This window comes from Saccopteryx leptura, chromosome 3, assembly GCF_036850995.1.
Source record: "Saccopteryx leptura isolate mSacLep1 chromosome 3, mSacLep1_pri_phased_curated, whole genome shotgun sequence".
Lineage (NCBI taxonomy): Eukaryota > Metazoa > Chordata > Mammalia > Chiroptera > Emballonuridae > Saccopteryx > Saccopteryx leptura.
In genome coordinates, this window is record NC_089505.1 from 275,461,519 (window position 1) to 275,481,819 (window position 20,301).

The 20,301-nt window shown below is 44.6% G+C and overlaps 1 pseudogene; it reads right to left on the bottom strand.

The window, feature by feature from the left end:
* Positions 1-9,582: 9,582 nt before the first annotated feature.
* Positions 9,583-9,699, bottom strand: LOC136401846 (U4 spliceosomal RNA; annotated as a pseudogene).
* Between the last annotated feature and the right edge of the window lie 10,602 nt (positions 9,700-20,301).

Sequence of the window (20,301 nt, forward strand, 5' to 3'; positions counted from 1 at the left end):
AAATAAGGTCTTTTATTTTCAATGTATCCCTGTTTCTGAAGTCCGCCAGGGTTGGTTTCTGTCAAAGAACCCTAAGCCATATACATATATATCAATGCCCCCTAATCAATATCTAATAAAATATCATGGGGGTGGGTGGCTGACAAAGGTGTAGACAGAGTGCGATTAACTAGGGAAAGCTTTGGGGGTGAGGATCTGGACACAGGAAGGAGGGAGCAGATAAGCACCTTCTGGATCCAGAATCTGGTGTTTACCATTGCAGTACCATAAAGTCACAGGTAGCTCCTCAGTGTTCTTGAGCAAGGAGGAACCTGATAAAAATGACATTTGTTTAACAAAAAATATTATTTCTAAAACTGTATTTTAAATGTGTTGGCAGGGGAAGATGGCAGCAGGGTAGCTGGCTGTTCTCATATTCCACACGTCAGGCTGGGGTCTGGCCCTGGTAGAGAAAATCCGCTCAGAGGAGACTCTCAGATTTTAGTAACTTTCTGGTCCCAGGAAACATCCCAGTGGGAGGAGGGAAGGGCTCCAACGGATAACCAATCAGTGACTTAACCTTGTGGGGCTGCCGGGACCATGGGCTTCCCAGATCCCATGGCCGCAGGGCAGGCTGGACAGGAGCTGGGGAAAGAGCAGCCCTTCAGCTGGGAGGCTGGTCCTAATAATTGGCTCAGAGTCTCCAGCCCCGGGAGGGATGTGGTGAGAGTGGAGTCCGTCCAGCAGAAAGTGACAGGAATGATTAAAGGGATGGAAAATCAGGCCCATGAAAAAAGGTTAAAGGGATTGCCGCTATTTAGCCTGGAGAAGAGAGACAGCGACGTAACAGCTCCCTGCAAGTCCCTGCACGGTTATTAATAGACGCGTGCTGGGCAGCTGCCCCGCACGTCCGGAGGTGGGGGTGGGGGTGGGGGTGGGGGAGGCAGCAGCACCCCCCCCCCTCACCGCAGGCTGGGTACCTCCGCAACAGGAGGGGGAGTGCAGGCCCCCCAGGGAGGCAGAGGCATAATTATAAAGGCTCTTTTGTGGTCTCTCCCAAGTGCCTTCTCCCCTCCCCTTTGTTTTTGGCATCTGTCATTATGCGGTGCAAACCACAGCCAGGCCTCTTGACGGCACCTATATCTGCTTTCCTGCTGACTGGGAAGGTAATGTGGCTACAAAATTGACGACTTAGATAAATACCAGTACAAAGGGCAGACTGTTGAGCTCTGTGGCGCGTTCCTTTGGGTTTCCCCGACCTGACCCGACCCGGATAAAGCATCCCATCACCCCAGCCCAGTCTACTCCAGCTGGGCTCTGACAACTCCCCAGGAGTTTGCATTTGCTTGGCCTCCCTGTCTAATTTGTCACTTTGGCAACTCAAGAGGTCTTCTACAATATTTCTTCCCAGGTCAAATATGTTTCATTTCACTTTCTTTCTTTCTTTGTTTAAAATGCGAAGCTCTTCTCAGCAGGCCAGCCTATCTTACTCTCTTGTCTGGGCCGCCACAGTCTGTCCCAAAGGAGGCCAAGAAGGTGGCCGATGGAGGCCAGGTCAGATCCCTGCTGGGGTGACCCAGGGCCTAGGTGTGTGGTGGCTGTGTTTCTCTGATGGACACGTAAGGGATATATATGGTCACTGGAGGAGGTTAGGAACCTTCTCACGAGCAAAGGGAAGGGCACAAGAATCCTTGGTTCTGCATGGAGGCGTGGCCATCTGTGAGCTCCATTCTGCTGGCAAAATCAGAACAATTCCCATTATTTTTGATTCCCAGACCTTGAATGTGTCAGGCTTCAGATTCACTTCCTACATCTCTCTCATCGCCTGGATCTGCAAGTAATTTAACCTTGTTTATACAGAGCGCAGAAACATTCTGCTTGTTTACACTGGAGACAAATTTTCCTCAATTGACGCAATCCTATTAATTAAATAATGACTTTCTTCCTCACTTAAAGGTAATTTTGGTTGGTATCGCGACATGGAGGGGAAAGTGAATGCCTCTTCTGTCCTGCTGTTCCCCTGCTCCCTGCCTGGCTGGCTCAGTTTTCTCACCTGTTCTGGACCCTTGACAGGCAGCTGAGCGAGGGTGGTGCCAGGACCCTGTGAAGTGGTGGGCTCAACACGGACAGGCTTGGTTAGGGACACTGAAGAGCCTACATTTGCTCAGGAATGGATGTCAAGGTTGGGGCAGGGTAGATGCACCTTTGTTTTAAGAATGAATTTAAGGGGGTTGGGGATGAGCAAAATGGGTGAAAGGGGTCAAAAGGAACAAACTTCCAGTTACAAAATAACTCATGGGGATATAATGTTCAGCATGGTGCCTATAATTAATTATACTGGATCGCATATTGGAAAGTTGCTAAGTGAGTAAATCAAAGTTATCACAAGAAAAAATTTTCTAACTATGTGTGGTGACAGATGTTAATTATTTATCATGGCGATCATTTCACAATGTATACAAATATTAAATCACTATGTGGTACACCTGAAGCTAATATAACGTTATATGTCAATTACACTTCATTTAAAAAATAATAATAATAAAATAGCCCTGGCCAGGTAGCTTAGTTGTTAGAATGTCATCCCAATACACCAAGGTTGTGGTTCTATCCCCAGTCAGGGCACATACAAGAATCAACCAATGAATACATAAATAAATGAAACAACAAATCAGTCTCTCTCTCTCTCTCTCTCTCTCTCTCTCCTTCCCTCTCTCCCTCCCTCCTCTCTTCCTCCATCTCTCCCTCCCTCTTTTCCTCTCTCCCCTACCTCTCTCTCTAAAATCAAGAAATAGAATTTAAAATAGTAAAATAATCAACTTGATTTGCTTTCAAGATTATTAACATTTAATAAACTAGGACCTGCACATAAACCATGTTTTCAAGGTCACATCAGATGATAGTCAGGACATGTCATTGGAGCCAAAGATCTAAAATCAAAGGGAAGGGAAGCACACTCAGAGGGACAACAAGATGTGGGGGTGTCACAGAGATTTGGGTGTTCTTGGCTGAGTTCCTGAAGTTCATCAGGGCCCAGATTTCTCATTTATGAAACAGGGGTGACTGGATCAAATAACTTCTAAGGCCCTTTCTCCCTTCTATGTGCTGTGACACAAACAAATCTGGAAGCTGTGTTATTATTGGCTTCCATTCCAGGTCCTTCCACCATGTATTCCAGTAAGAATAAGTCTAGAGGATGACATTGGGGGGATGGGACCTCTCTTCCATCGCCTCTCTGTCATCTCAAGACAGTCAATGTGTTGTATATTAATAATGCCAGTTAGAACTAGACACCACCATATGCTCTACAGGGGACAGTGTATTATGCAGTGATTTAAAAAATAATTTAGAAAATCTTTGTAATTTCTTGGGAATGTATCTCCCAAAGCAAATGGGAGCAAGATGGTGACAGGAGAAAATGAGAGCTGACATTATTTACTGTTCTAGGCACTTCCATGCATTGCTTCCTTTGCTCTTTACCAGGGATCGGCAAACGTTCTCTGTAAAGAGCCAGATGGTAAATACTTGAGGCTGTGCGCTATAACGTCTCTGTTGCAGCTATTCAACTTTGCCCTTGTATCAAAAAAAAGCTAGCCATAGGCAATCTGTAAATAAACGTTCATGGCTGTGTTCAAATAGAAATTTATTTATGGATCCCCGAATTTGAATTTCATAGAATTTTCATGTGTCACAAAATATTCATCTTCTGAATTTTTTTTTCCAATCATTTAAAATGAAACAAATAAACAAACCATTCTTAGCTCACAGGATTCAGAGAAACAGGCAGTGACCCATGGTACATAGTTTGCTGACCTTGGTTATTTACCACAACATTTTAAGGGAGGAACTCTTTTGTAGATGAACAAATCAAGGCTAATGAGGTTAACTATTATAACTTGTCTGGGTTTACCATTTAGAAGTCACAGAGATGGACTATCTTCTGAAAGGCCAGATTCAGGAACTTGAACTTTTAACATACACACTTCAGGGGTTGTCAGTTAAGAGTGGTGGACTGTGGGGGACCTTGTGCCCTCTGACTGTGGTTTAACATAGTTACAAAATCATCTTTTCTTTTCTTTTTTTGGTATTTTTCCAAAGTTAGAAGCAGGGAGGCAGTCAGGAGACTCCAGCATGCACCTACCCGGGATCCACCGGGCATGCCCACCAGGGGGCAATGCTCTGCCCATCTGGGGCGTTGTTCTGTTGCAGCCAGAGCCATTCTAGCACCTGAGGCAGAGACCATGGAGCCATGCTCAGCTCCTGGACCAACTTTACTCCAATGGAGCCTTGGCTGTGGGAGGGGAAGAGAGAGACAGAGAGGAAGGAGAGGGGAGGGGTGGAGAAGCAGATGGTCGCTTCTCCTGTGTGCCCTGACCAGGAATGAAACCTGGGACATCCACATACTGGGCCAATACTCTACCACTGAGCCAACTGGCCTGGCCAGGGCCCAAATCATCTTTTTGATCACTTTTTCATGGTGGTTTAGGTGAGAAAACATTAGGACAAGACTGGTCTCTCACAAGGCTGGGAGATATTTGGCTGGCTTAGGAGTCACGTGGGACAACAGCTCAAAAGGAGACTGAGCAGGAGGGAGAGGGAAAGAAGGAAACAGCTCGGTGAGCATCAGCATCCAAGGCGACCGGCCATTCTTGTCCAGGAGGTTTGGCCTGGCAGGGGGTCAGTTCAGCTCCTTCTAGGGATGGAGAGGGTCGAGGCTAAGGGAGGAAGAAGGAGACTGCCAGACCTCCATTGCCTGCTATTCCTGTTCTCGAAGATGATGTATTTCAGAGAGTTCTTGAATGCTTCTTTGGACAGGCCTTGTCTCCACAGCTAAACTATCACTTCTCTGGGGAGGCCTGTGTGCTTTCTTCCTTACACCTGGCATGGTCCGGGCACAAAGGATGCCAGGTGAGTGAGGCCTCCCAAGTCTAGAACAGAGTGCTTCAGGCAGCCGTGAGCTGCCCGCTCTGGAAGCATTTGGGGTTGCTCACTGCCAGAGGACCTTTGAGGTGGGAGGTTGGTGTAGAAGAGGGCTCGGAGACTGCACCCACATAATAAACACTTGCTTAGTACTTGTGTGTAGGATCCAAATACAGGAGACCCCACAGATATCATTTTCTTTGATTCCCACAAGTAACTTCTGAAAAGGCATTGTGGTCCTATTAGACAGATGGAGAAATTGAGGCTCAGAAGAGCTTATTATTTTCCTGAAGAGATGTAGCAGATGGCCCGCACAGGCCCCTACTTTGGGCTGTGCAGAGCAATGGGCTGCAGTTCTCACTGTGATTTTTGCTGGTTACGTAGCTTGAACAAGTTACTTGACCTCTCCGAGTTTCAGTTCACCTGTTTAAGGGTTGTATCCAGTGGTGGGATTCAGCCACTTTGCACCAGTTTGGCAGAACCAATACCTAATTTTTTGTTGAGTTTGGCGAACTGGTTGTTAAAATGGCATTTGTAATGAGGGTACTTGCTGGGCACCTGGGCAGCCGCCCAATGTGGCAACCGCAAATTCACATTTCTTACTCTTTTTTAACATTCATCTGCGCAACAGTGTTTTCTAAGTGCCGTAGTAATGTTCAATCCGTCCATAGGTCAAGGATGGGATCCTACTCCTACAGTGAAAAGATGGTCAGGGATAAATCACACAGCCCATCATGCTCGGATAAAAGCAAAGAAAATTGCAAATGAGGATGCCGATCAAGAAGCAATATGGAAATGTCTTATTAAATAAGTTTTATTGTTTTTTTTGTCAGGTTTTATTTAATTTTTTTTCATTAATATTTTAAACATAATCTAGTTTTGTGTACCTCTTCTATTGTTCTTTTTTAAGTATTAAATGCATGAAAAAATAAACTACCTTCGGTATATCAGTTTTTTATAGTTACAATGGTCATTAGGCAAATAACTGGTTGTTAGATTACTTGGATCCAACGACTGGTTATCCCTACTTTTGACAGTTGTCATGAAACAAAAACTGGTATGTTAGGATGGTGCCTAAAACAGTGCTAGACATGGAGCAAGTTATACACATGGTTGCTTTCTTCCTTCTGCTTCAAGATGATGTGGTTTTGTGAAGTTGACTGAATAATCAATCTTACTCAGTTTGGGGTTTTCAGGGCCTAGCAGAAAGCCAGGCATGGAGCAGACACTTAATAAATATTTGTTGAATGAATGGATACACAATGCTTATATCTACTCATGCCAGCCATCTGGATACTTAGAAACTATTAAATGGATAGATTCTTTCTTTTTTAAGATATTAATATCATTTTACTTTTTTAGTTTTTTTAAAATCATTTTTTATTTTTCAATTACAGTTGATATACAATATTATATTAGTTTCAGGTGTACACTCCAGTGTTTAAACATATAACTTACTAAGCGATTGTCCTGAGAAATCTTGTACCCATCTGACACCATACATAGTTATTAGAATATGGTTGACTATTTTCCTATGCTGTACTTTACATCCCCATAACGATTCTGTAACAACCAATATGTCCTTCTTAACCCCTTCACCTCCTTCACCCATCCCCCAGCCTTCCTCCCATCTGGCAACCCTCAACATGTTCTCTGTATCTATGAGTCTGTTTCTGTTCTGCTCGTTCGTTTATTTTATCTTTTTTTAGATTCAATTGTTGATAGATATGTTTTTTATTATCATTTTATTGTTCATATTTAACATTTCATGTAATACTGGTTTGGTGGTGATGAACTCCTTTAGTTTTTTCTTGTTTGGGAAGCTCTTTATACATCCTTTGATTCCTGATTTTTCATCTGAATGTTGGATGCCATGCTAGACTAAAAGGAGAAAACATCATCCAAAAGATATAAATATTAATACTTTCAGGCCTTGCCGTTGCAGATTCTTTGGGAGCAATGTATGAATCGGTGAAAGTATGCTGAGGCTATATTTAAAGAAAGATGATTTGTTTTTTTCTTTTCTTTTTTCCTCCCTCCTTCCCTCCCTCCCTCTTATTTATTTATTTATTTATTTATTTTTATTCAGTGAGAGGAAGGGAGGCAGAGAGACAGACTCCCACATGCACTCCAACCAGAATCCACTCAGCAAGCTCACTAGGGAGCGATGCTCTGCATCTGGGGCGTTGCTCCATTACTCAGCAACTGAGTTCTTCTTAGTGCCTGAGGTGGAGGCCATGGAGCCATCCATCCTCAGCACCCGGGGTCAACTGGCTCCAACTGAGCTATGGCTATAGGAGGAGAAGAAAGAGAGAAAGAGAGAGAGAGAGAGAGAGAGAGAGAGAGAGAGAGAAGTGAGAGGGGGAGGGGTAGATAAGCAGATGGGCTCTTCTCTTGTGTACCCTGACCGGGGAAACAAACCTGGAATATCTACATGCCAGGCCAAAACTCTACCACTGTGCCAACCAGCCAGGGCTGATTTGTTATTTTCAAATAACTCCAGCTATGTTGCCAGGTTTATTTATTTACCACCCATCCATCCATTCATCCAATCCTTCAACAGTGGCCTAGAGGGGCTCTTAGGGCCTCCTTTAATAAACAGAAAAGAAAGATTATCTGGAGCATGTCGATTGTTTGTAGATAAATAGAAGCTTCCAACTGCTTATGGGAGCTTGGCTATTGCTTGTTCTCAAGGGTTTTAGACATTCCTGCAATATCTTGCATGCTCTGTTTCTGTGTACCATCTCTGAAGAATCCTTGTGCCAATTTAAAGTCATATTCTTATCTGCTAAAAGGGTGGAAATGCTGAGTGCATCTGTCTGTTGCATGTTAAATACATCTGAAGAGGAAGTGCTAACACAGGGAGGGATGTCTCATTTTCCACACTGAAAATGACGTATGGACTCAGAGGAGTGCTTTGAACTGGGTGAAGCTGGGCCATTATTCTTGTAATCAAAAGATGAGTTGAAGAACTCCTTTTTTGTGTATGTGATTCAGGCACCCAGTAATACATTCAGGTTTACTGAGGTGTGCATGGCTATTGAGTCTTATGCTAAAATAATTCCGGGTTTCAGTGCTTTCGGGACTTCTATTTCTATGTTTTTTATTTTTGCTACCAGGCGTCTTACAGCTAACTATCACTTCTGCAATTCTCAATATGCTTTCATTAGCAGTTCAACCCCTTTCTTTTAATTTGTTGGCTGCTTCTGATATTCCAGAGATAGAAAAATAATAATAATAAAACCAAAAAACAAAAACCTAAAAGGTAAGCTTTTAGAACTGTTTGTGAAACAAGAGTTGGAAAGGATCTAAATGAGTCTGAGAGGCGTTTCAGTGAGCAAGTGGCCTGAACGTTGGAACCTGGACATTTGTGATGTCGATGCTGGCTGTTTGGGGCCTTTTCTACTTCCTTGCTCTTGATTGTAAGCTGGAGAAGTGACTTCAGGATTGGTGAGACATTACCATGTGTGTTGCACCGCACCGTGGCTGCCTCATGCATCTCTCTGAGGTGGGCCTGCGGCTTCCCTTCCCAGCGAGGGGACTGAGGGGGAAACAGGAAGGCGTGAGTAGTGGCTCTCCTGAGGTGTGGCTCTCAGAATCACGCTAAAGAAATGGTGCGGTGGGGTGTTCATTTGGTAAGGGCCCACTTTGACCCACTTATCACAGTTTTGAAACTGATTTTTGATACTCTGATCAGAGCTGCTTCTTATTTATTTATTTATTTATTTATTTAGAGGAGGGGAGGCAGAGAGACTCCTGCATGCGCCAGATGGGGATCCACCCAGCAAGCCCACCAGGGGGCACTGCTCTGCCCATTTGGGGCCCTTGCTCTGTTGCAACCGGAGCCATTTTTTAGCACCTGAGGCAGAGGCCATGGAGCCATCCTCAGCACCCGGGGCCAACTAGCTCTAATTGAATCATGACTGCAGGAGTGGAGGGGAGAGAGAGAGAGAGAGAGAGAGAGAGGAGAGAGAGGAAAGGGGGAGGGGTGGAGAAGCAGATTGGCACTTCTCCCGTGTGCCCTGGCCGGGAATCAGACCTGGAACTTCTACACGCTGGGCCGACACTCCACCACTGAGCCAACTGGCCAGGTTAGAGCTGCTTATTTCTTGATTTCTTTCAAAGATATTCTAGAAAATTCTTGTGTCAGAAAGGAAGCACTCAGGAGTCAGGAATCAAGGGTTACAGACTAGATCTAGCTCTGTGAAGTTGCTTAACCTGTCTGAACCTGATTATAAAATGTGGGGGGCTTTGGCTAAACCTGACGATTGTTAGGAACCCTCCAATAACACCCTGGGTGTCTGATTTTCTCTAGCTGCAGAGCTGACCATCTTCAGAACCCAGAGGAATGTGGCGTGATGACAGCCTGTCTTCCTGTGGAAAATAGCTGGGCAGCTGGGCTGTCTTCAGAGCATCACAGCATTGTGGCATCATGGCCGCAAGAGGGGCTTACAACAGTGACCTTCGACACCCTCCCTAGGCACGTGCCTGGGGCTCTAGAAGGACCTGCATGAGATGCAAGGGGGCATCAGCTGTTCAGGTCCATGCTTCATTCCCTTGGGAACCCCTTTGTGCCTGCCTTTATTCTCTGCAGCCTATCCTGGCTGGAGCCACTGGCAGGAGCCACCAGCAGGCTTGTCCTGTTCCCCGGCCAATTCTGACCAAGGCAGGAAATGAATGTGGAGCCTCAGCCTGCCACTGGAGGGAGGAGGGGCTGGAATTCAGTCTCATGTTTTCAATCAGTAACAATCGTGCCTTGGTTAAACCTCAGAGGCGACGGTACTACCACGGCTCAAAGCTGATAGTAAGTCATGATCCTCAGATGTGGGATCCAGAGGCTTAGGCACGACTCACAGGCTCCTGGGTGCCTTCCTCCTGCTCTTAAGTCTCCTTTGCTCAAATCCAAATGAGGATCGGGTGTGTCAGAGGCAGCCTGGCTGCCCGGGCAGCCCCCACTTCCAGAATTTCCCATTCATCCCCATCCTCCAATGCCATAGCTGCGGTTCCTGAATCCATAATCTCTCCATAGTCTTGTCCAGTATTCTGACTCTGCTCCTCTTCCTTGCATTCTGGTTTGAAGGTAGAGGTCTCCCCAAGTTACAGCAGCCTGCTGGGCAGGGTCCCGCTGAGGATGGACAGCTCAGGGTCCCACCTGTGCCTGGATTCTGCTGGTGTCTCCTCTTGTCTCAGTGGGGCCAGACTCTCAGTGATTACCTGCAAGAATCACACCTGAGCTTGCCTTGCGTGGCTCAGTGCCTTCCCAGAAGTGTCCTCAGAGGCTGGAACAAGTAGCCCAGAGTCTCACCACACGTGGTTCCTAAGCCTGCCTTTTCCACGCCTCTGGAAAAGCAAGAGAAAACCAATAAATATGTTTTGAAAGAATGTCTGAGTTTGTGGAAGAACCATCCTGAGATGTGATTTAAACTTGGGGGGGCCTAGGTCTCTCTGAAATCTTCTTGAAAGAAATCAATGATCTTGAACTGTAACTAATACCTGTTAAGCCATCATCTAGGAAAAGGTAACATGAGGAAGGTTGTAGAGATGGGAGCTTTCTGTGTCTGAGGACCAGACTGAAAACAGAGAAGCCGAGGAGGATATAGAATTTGACAGGGTGTCTGCCCTGGGGTGAGTATGTTCTGATTCTAGACAACAGGTGCTGGGTCTCAGACAGAGGGGCACAGGGGTGGTTGAACATGGCCCTAAGCCCATGCAATGCCTGGGCTCAGCGTCTGTGCTCCTAAATGCGAGTCCCAGCCACTGTTGGCCACAGGGTGGCCCTCCGCCTCCCCTCTGGGGTTCACTGTGGGTGGACACCTAACACTCTGGCTTACCTTTTCAGTCCTGGCTGAGTTTGCCATGAAACAAGGAGAGCCAGGACCAGCGCTTCCCTGCTTTAAGTTCTGAGAAAACAGGCTTCAGGGTATGTAAGCTCCTGCTGCCAGCCAGGTCCTCTGTCGGAGCCAAACTCATCTGCAGCCTTTGGGCAGAGATGCCTTTCTACCCTACCCCCAGGGTGCCAGGCATCAAACATGGGGGACAGAGTTGGGGTGCAGGTCAGGGAGGCTTCTTCACTCCTTACCTGGTGCCTCCATCCCGCCATGAAAATGCTCAAAAGGAATGGTCCCTTTAGAGTCCTCTGAGACAATCCTCAGGGGCCCAGGACTGGAGATCTCAAATCCTTTAGAAGGGTCTGGGAGTGAGAGTGGGGTGAGGGAGGGAGTGAAGCCCAATTGAAGTTCGGAATACCCCCCCCCCCCCAGTCCCTGCCTGCCCCAGGGTGATGATGGGGCCATAGCGCCCCCTTGTGGTCACTATGTCCAAGTGCTCCTCCACTTTTCCTATCCTTACGCTTCCGGGCTTCCCACTTCCTTTCCAGGTCCGACCTCCTCTTCCTAGGACCCTGCTTGCCCACTGTTGTTTTCTTCTATCTTTTGCTTTCATCTAGTCCCTTCTCTTTGTCTCCTGACAGAACTGAGCTTTTGTCTTTTGAAACCTTGCTGCAGAAAACCATCCTGTAGTAGAGCCAAGATGGATACACTAATAGCTGACAGGTTAGCACTGGTCAGGGGCTCACCCCGCTGGAACAATATTTCTGTCAATGCACTATTTGTTTTTTGAATTTCCTCCATTCCTCTTCAACCCTAAACAACTAAAACCGTCTAAATGCCTAGTCAGTGCCAGTCTCCACGTTGGGGCTTTACTCCCTGCCTGCTTTTACTCCTGGTCAGAAGCATCTAGTCCTGATGGGGGCGGGGAGGAGTGGCAGGGAAAAGATGTGAGTGCAGTCGGATCTCTAGCCGGCCCTGTCCTCAACTCCCTCTGACTCGGGCTGGTCATAGTGACCTGGCTTTCTTCAGTCTTGGAGCACAGGGCCCTCAAGCTTGGCTGCCTCATTCCATAAGGTGGATAAGAAGCAGCTGCCCAAGTGGAGTTCTGCATCGTGGGCCTCGTCAGTCCCGCCCACCTTGGCCTCCGCGGGGGTCCTGGCTTCTCACTGCTTGGGGCTGCACAGCACAGCATGTGGGGAGGAAGCACCCAGTTTCAGGAGGCCAGGACGGCAGTCTCCCTCCCACCCCAAATGAGCCTAAAGGCAACAGTAAAAAGTCAGAGGCCTTTAATTTTCTCAAAAAAAAAAAAAAAAAAAGCTAAAAATATTCAAATAAAAATGAAGCTTATGATAGTGCAAAAATCTTTTGGCCTGTGTTCCAGTCCCAACATGTACCAACACTCACTCCCTGCCCCAGGCTGTAATTTCCCCACCTGTACAGAGGCTGGAATACTCTCACCCCCAAAGATCCCTGTATGTGCTGCAGTACTGATTGCAATTCTCTTGCTTTTGCACACTGGGCCAGCTAGGATGCAGCTTTTATCTGTGCAAACTGGGTCCTGTCATAGCATGGACTACCTCGCAGGCCCTCGCCCCTCCGGTGGATTCTAAGCTTGCATTTTTGCCGGAGTAATATTTTTCTAGTGTTTATTTTGAAAAGCTCTGCATCTGTGGTGACCATCTCCCATTTGGAAAATTAACTGCTTACAGATGTTGCATGTGGCACAGCGTTCTCCCAGGCAACCAAACCACTGGGGTTTGGCTGTCATTTCAAAAGGAAGAGGAGGGAAGAAAAGTTACATGTCTCTGATGTAGGTGGCAAAACTGCTTGACCTTTTATAAAATGCTCGAATGAGATTTACTTTTAGAAATTGAAGGGTGGAGAATTTCTTAAGTTTCAAGGGCCCAGTGTTAAAAAGCTCTCATTGAAATGGTCATTTGTGGGATGTCTGTGGCTGTGACTGCAGAGGGGGGGACGCTGACTGCCCAGCTGGGGGTGAGCTAACTCCTTCTACCCCTGCACGCAAAGCATGGAGTTCAGCCCTCACTCCCCTCAGGGTCATGGTCAGTTCTGGCCAATACAAGTGGTGACTTCCTTTTGGGTCCAGGATGACTCTCTGAGTTTTGGTAAAGGGCATCCCAGCTTAGAGCAGAACCCACGAGATCCTTTCCCTGGGGTCCTGGGTGTAGTTATTAGTGCTCCACCTTCTGTTCCCCTCCCCACCCTAGTTTCTGCCCTCCCTAGAAGCTTCCTCCCTGAGGCCCCCACCCCCAGGACTCAGCCCCTCTCCTCCTACCCATGCACAACAGAAAACCAGTCCTGGCCTAAAATGATATCTTGTGAGACCCCAAGGGACCCCCATTCAAAGCCCATTTTTGTTTTCTAATTTACTCGCCACACCCAACTCCTACCTCTTTAGCAGTTTTCAAATCCAGACACAAGACTGGAAATTAAGGAGGAGGAGTCATCACCAACTCTCTGTGTGGGTGCTTACGGTGTGTGTGTGTGTGTGTGTGTGTGTGTGTGGTGGGTGGAGCATTGTGATGTCTAAATATGGTATGTGGGGGGGGGGTAGGGTGTGTGTGCTGTCTGTAGATGATGTGTATGTCGTGTGTGCATGGCGAGTGTGTGGTGAGTATGGTGTTCACAGGCAGGGGGTAGGGTGTGTGGGTGAATGTGTGTGGTTTGTGTGTGTGTGGTGGCATTTGTGGCTGTAAGCAGCAGATAGTGGAGCAGCGTCTTCCCCCAGCTGCTCCTCATCCAGGACATTTTTTTTTTAAATTTTTTATTTATTTATTTATTCATTTTAGAGAGGAGAGGGAAAGACAGAGAGAGAGAGGAGAGACAGAGAGAGAGAAGGGAGGGAGGAGCTGGAAGCATCAACTCCCATATGTGCCTTGACCAGGCAAGCCCAGGGTTTCGAACCGGCAACCTCAGCATTTCCAGGTCGACGCTTTATCCACTGCGCCACCACAGGTCAGGCCTTCAGGACATTTTTTGTCTAGATTTGGGACAGCTTCCTTTCTGCTATAATCCAATTCCCTTTCTCAGCTTAACGATTTCCCTGATTTCTGCTGCTTCCTACTGGGAGGCAGATTCCTGTTGCCTTGGCCCTGGGAGAATGAGCAAGAAACTTTGAGCAGAAGAGAACCTTAGAGACTGTCCCTAATTACAATGAATCTGACCACTTTAAATATGACAAGATTGAGACTTACTCTGGGTAGTCTATTTTTTTAATTGATTTTAATTTATTGTGTTTACATAGATTCTAGTGTTGCCCTGAATGCATCCCCGCTCCCCCGTACTCCCCTCAACATCTCCCTTTTCCTCCCTCCCCATAGGGCCCTCCCCCTTCCCTTCAGATTTATCCCGTCCTATCATCCCCCTTCTGTCTGTCCTCTTTTCCTCTGGTCCCTTTGATCTCTCCTCTGTCTCAATTCTGTTCCTCAGTTCACATTGTTCATTGGATTCCTCAAATGAGTGAGGTCATATTATATTTTTCTTTTTCTGCCTGGCTTATTTCACTTAACATAAGTTTCCAGGCCCTGGCCAGTTGGCTCAGTGGTAGAGCATCGGCCTGGCGTGCAGAAGTCCCGGGTTCGATTCCCGGCCAGGGCACACAGGAGAGGCGCCCATCTGCTTCTCCACCCCTCCCCCCTCCTTCCTCTCTGTCTCTCTCTTCCCCTCCCGCAGCAGAGGCTCCATTGGAGCAAAGATGGCCTGGGCGCTGGGGATGGCTCCTTGGCCTCTGCCCCAGGCGCTAGAGTGGCTCTGGTCGCGACAGAGCGATGCCCCGGAGGGGCAGAGCATCGCCCCCTGGTGGACAGAGTGTCGCCCCCTGGTGGGCGTGCCGGGTGGATCCTGGTCGGGCGCATGTGGGAGTCTGTCTGACTGTCTCTCCCGTTTCCAGCTTCAGAAAAATACAAAAACAAAAACAAAAAAAACACTTTTAACATAAGTTTCCAGGTCCATCCATGTTGTTGCAAAAGGTAAGATTTTCTTCTTTTTCATGGCCCCATAATATTCCATTGTATATATGTACCACTGCTTTTTAATCCACTAGTCCACTGACGGACACTTGGGCTGTTTCCAGATCTTCGCTATTGTGAACAATGCTGCCATAAACATGGGGGTGCATTTCTCCTTTTGAAGCAGTGCTATGGTGTTCTTGGGGTATATTCCTAAAAGTGGGGTTGCTGGGTCAAAAGGCAGTTTGATTTTTAATTTTTTGAGGAATCTCCATACTGTTTTCCACAGTGGCTGCACCAGTCTGCATTCCCAGCAGCAGTGCAGGAGGTTTCCCTTTTCTCCACATCCTCGCCAGCACTTATTCTGTGCTGTTTTGTTGATGAGCGCCATTCTGACTGGTGTGAGGTGATATCTCACTTTATCCACTATACCACCACAGGTCAGGCCAATGAGGTGATATCTCGTTGTGGTTTTAATTTGCATTTCTCTAATGATTAGTGATGTTGGGCATTTTAAAATATGCTTATTGGCCATCTGTATGTCCTCTTTGGAGAAGTGTCTATTCATTTTTTTGCCCATGTTTTGATTGGATTGTTTATCTTCCTGGTGTTGAGTTTTACAAGTTCTTTATAAATTTTGGTTATTAACCCCTTATCAGACGTATTGTAGAATATGTTCTCCCATTGTCTTTTTATTCTGTACTTATTTTCTTTAGCTGTGCAAAAGCTTTTTAGTTTGATATAGTCCCATTTGTTTATTCTGTATATTTTATTTCACTTGCTCGTGGAGATAAATCGGCAAATACAATATATTGCTGCAAGAGATGTCAGAGAGCTTACTGCCTATGTTTTCTTCTAAGACGTTTATGGTTTCACAGCCTACATTTAAGGCTTTTATCCATTTTGAGTTTATTTTTGTGAATGGTGTAAGTTGGTGATCTAGTTTCATTTTTTTGCAAGTAGCTGTCTAATTTTCCCAGCACCATTTGTTAAAGAGGCTGTCTTACTCCATTTTATACTCTTACCTCCTTTGTCAAATATCAGTTGTCCATAAAGCTGTGGATTTATTTCTGGGTTCTCTGTTCTGTTTCATTGATCTATATGCCTGTTCTTATGCCAGTACCATGCTGTTCTGAGTACAATGGCCTTGTAGTATAACTTGATATCAGAAAGTGTGATACCTCCCACTTTATTCTTCCTTTTCAAGACTGCTGAAGCTATTTGTGTTCTTTTTTGGTTCCATATAAATTTTTGGAATATGTGTTCTATATCTTTGAAGTATGTCATTGGTATTTTAATTGGTATTGCATTGATAAATTGGTAAGCAATTTATAGATTGCTTTGGGTAATATAGACATTTTAATGATGTTTATTCTTCCTAACCATGAGCATGGTATATGCTTCCACTTGTTTGTATCTTCCTTGATTTCCTTTATCAATGTTTTATAATTTTCCAAGTATAAGTCTTTAATCTCCTTGGTTAAATTTACTCCTAGGTACTTTATTTTTTGGTTGCAGTAGTGAAAGGGATTGTTTCCTTAATTTTTATTTCTGCCAGTTCATTGTTGGTATATAAAAATGCCTCTGATTTCTGAGTATTAATTTTATATCCTGCCACCTTGCTGAATTCATTTATCAGGTCCAGTAGTTTTCTGATGGAGACTTTAGGGTTTTCTATATATAATATCATATTATCTGCAAATAATGATAGTTTTACTTCTTCTTTTCCAATTTGGATGCCTTTTATTTCTTTTTCTTGTCTGATTGCTGTGGCTAGAACTTTCAGAACAATGTTGAATAAGAGTGGTGAAAGGGGGCAACCCTGCCTTGTTCCTGATCTTAAGGGTATTGCTTTTAATTTTTGCCCATTGAGTATGATGTTGGCTGTGGGTTTGTCATAGATGGCCTTTATCATGTTAAGGTATGTTCCCTGTATTCCCACTTTGCTGAGAGTTTTTTGATCATGAATGGGTGCTAGATTTTATCAAATGCTTTTTCTGCATCTCTTGAAATTATCATGTGGTTTTCCTCCTTCCTTTTGTTCATGTGATGAATCACATTGATTGATTTGTGAATATTGTACCAGCCTTGCCTCCCCAGAATAAATCCCACTTGATCATGATGTATAATTTTTTTCATGTATTGCTGGATCTGGTTTGCTAATATTTTGTTGAGCATTTTAGCATCTAAATTCATCAGGGATATTGGCCTATAATTTTCTTTCTTTGTGTTGTCTTTGCCCGGTTTTGGAATCAGAATTATGCTCGCCTCATAAAAGGAGCTTGGAAGAGTTCCTTCCTCTTGAATATTTTGAAATAGTTTGAGAAGGATAGGAGTTAGTTCTTCTTTGAATATTTCATAGAATTCACTTGTGAAGCCATCAGGTCCAGGACTTTTGTTTGTTGGAAGTTTTTTGATAACTGTTTCGATCTCATTTGTTGTAATTGGTCCCTTTAGGTTTTCTGATTCTTCCAGATTGATTTTTTAAAAGATTATGTTTTTCAAGGAATTTGTCCATTTTATCTAGGTTGTCTAATTTTTTGGCATACAGTTCTTCATAGTATATTCTTATAATCCTTTGTATTTCTGTTGTGTCAGTTGTTATTTCTCCACTCTCATTTCTAATTTTATTTATTTGAGTCCTTTCTCTTTTTTTCTTGGTGAGTCTAGTTAAAGGTTCATCAATCTTATTTACCTTTTCAAAGAACCAGCTCCTGGTTTCATTGAGTCTCTGTATTGTTTCTTTAGCCTCTATGTCATTTATTTCTGCTCTGATCTTTATTATTTACTTCGTTCTACTACCTGAGGGCTTTACTTGCTGTTATTTTTCTAGTTCTCTTAGATGCAGGGTTAAGTTGTTTATTTGAGCTTTTCCTAGCTTCTTAAGAAATGCTTGTAATACTCTGAACTTCCCTCTCAGGACTGCTTTTGCTGTGTCCCATAAATTTTGAGTTGTTATATGCTCATTATCATTCATTTCTAGGAATTTTTTATTCTTCTTTGACCTCATTGTTAACCCATTCATTATTTAATAACATGCTATTTAGTTTCCAAGTGTTTGAGTATCTTTCAGTTTTTCTGTTTTGGTTAATTTCTAGTTTTAATGCCATTGTGATCGGAGAAAATGCTTGATATGATTTCAATCTTCTTAAATTTGTTGAGACTGCTTTTGTGCCCTAACATGTGGTCTATCCTAGAGAATGTACCATGAGCACTTGAAAAGAATATATATTCTGCTGCTTTAGGGTGAAGGGTTCTGAAGATATCTATTAAATCGAGTTGATCTAGTGTGTCCTTTAAGTCTGCTGTTTCTTTGTTAATTTTCTTTCTTGAGGATCTATCTAGTGATGTTAGCAGGGTATTGAAATCCCCTACTATTATAGTATTGCTGTTGATCTTGCCCTTTATATCCATCAAGGTCTGCTTTATATATTTAGGTGCTCCTATATTAGGTGCGTAGATATTTCTATTGGTTATATCTTCCTGTTGGAGTGCTCCCTTTATCATTATGTAGTGACTTTCTTTATTTCTTACTATAGCCTTTGTTTTAAAGTCCATTTTGTCTTATATAAGTATTGCTACCCCAGTTTTTTTTCATTTCCATTTTCATGAAATATTTTTTTGAATCCTTTTACCTTCAGTTTATGTGCATCTTTGTTTTAAGGTGTGTCTCTTGTAGACAGCATATGTATGGATCCTGTTTTCTTATCTACACAGCTACCCTATGTCTTTTGATTGTATTATTTAATCCATTTACATTTAAGGTTATTATTGATATGTAGTTGTTTATTGCCATTTTATTCTTTAAAACTGTATTCCTCTTTTGGTATATTGTTTCCCCCCTTTGATCTGTTTACAACAGGCTCCTTCACATTTCTTTCAGCATTGGTTTGGTTGTAATGAATTCCTTGAGTTGGTTTTTTTTTGTCTGGGAAGCTTTTTATTTCTCCTTAAATTTTAAACAACAGCCTTGCTGGATAAAGAAGTCTTGGTTGTAGGTTCTTGTTCTGCATTACTTTGAATATTTCTTGCCATTTCCTTCTGGCCTCAAGTGTTTCTGTGGAGAAGTCAGATGTCATCCTTATAGGGGCTCCTTTGTAGGTGATAGCCTTTTTTTCTCTACAGCAGCTTTTAATACTTTCTCTTTATCACTTAGCTTTGGTATTTTTATTATGATGTGTTTTGGTGTAGATTTCTTTGGATTTCTCTTTAATGGAATTGTCTGTGCTTCTTGAACTTGTGTGACTTTTTCCTGCATCAATTTAGGGAAGTTTTCAGCTATGATATGTTTGAACAAAGTCTCTATCCCTTGTTCTTTCTCTTCTTCTTCAGGAACCCCTATGATGCGGATGTTATTTCTCTTCATGTTGTCACAGAGCTCTCTTAGAGTTTCCTCGGACTTTTTGAGTCTCTTTTCTTTTTGCTGCTCTGCTTCTATGCCTTCGTTTATCTTGTCCTCTAACTTGCTGATTTGATCCTCAGCTTCATCCATCCAGCTTTTAATTCCTTCCAATGTGGTGTTTATTTCTGATATTTTATATTTGTCATTTCTAACTGATTCTTTTTTATTATCTCAATGTCCTTTTATATACTTGCTATATCTTTATTTAGGTGTACATTATGTCCATTTATTGTTGTTCTAAGATCTTTGAGCATCCTAACAATCATTATTTTAAACTCTGCATCTGGTAGTTTGGCTATATCTGACTCATCAAGTCCTTTTCTGGGGATTTCTCTTGATTAATTTGGGTTGCATTTTTCTGACTTCCCATTTTGTCTGTGTATAAGAAAGGTGTGGCTTCTGGAGTCCAATGGGCATAGCCTCTGTTCCCTAGGTGTGGTCTGTCTGCAGGCCCGCCACCCCTTGCCATGCCCTGGGCATTTGCGTATGGGCATTGCTGGCGCTGGCCTGCTGTGGCTCTCACTGCGATTTCTGCCTCTCCTCCACAGGTGGGGCTGTGCGCTGCACCCCAGGTTGCAAGCCTTGGCACTGTGGACAGGGCTGTGCACTTATGCTCTGCTGCAGGTCTTTGCCCGTTTCAGGCTTTTGCCCCACCCCCGTGGGCAGAGCTGTGTTCGTGCGTCAGGCTGCAAGCCCCAGCTCCACATGCTGGGAGGTGCTGCATGCCCGTGTTCAGCCAGGGTCTCTGCAGTTCCCAGGATTTTGCCTTTGCCCTGTGGGCAGGATTGCAGGTGGAATCACTCTTGGTTGCCTGGCCCTGCAGCCAGGCTGGACCACTTGCTTTCGTGTGTCCCCTCCATCCCTTCCAGGCTAGACTGAACTCACGCTGGGCCTCAGTTTTGGCCGGCCTGGCTTCCGCCCTTGCCTACGGGACTGTGCTGCCTGCCCTCCAGCGAGCCCTCAGCAGTGTGGGTGGTGGTGCTGCAGCTCAGACCTAAACACTCAATACTGTATTCCTGAAGGCTCCCTCCTTCTAAGCGACTCTGCTCTGAGTGCCATGGGAGAGCTTGTTTGGCTGGTGTCTTGCTTCCCTTTGCTGGTATTGCTTGTTCCAGGGGAAATATTCACTTTAGATTGGGGGGGTGACTCAGCCCAGGGATTAGGGTGGCTGTCCCTCAAAGTGTTTCTCCCTGTCCCTCCTAGA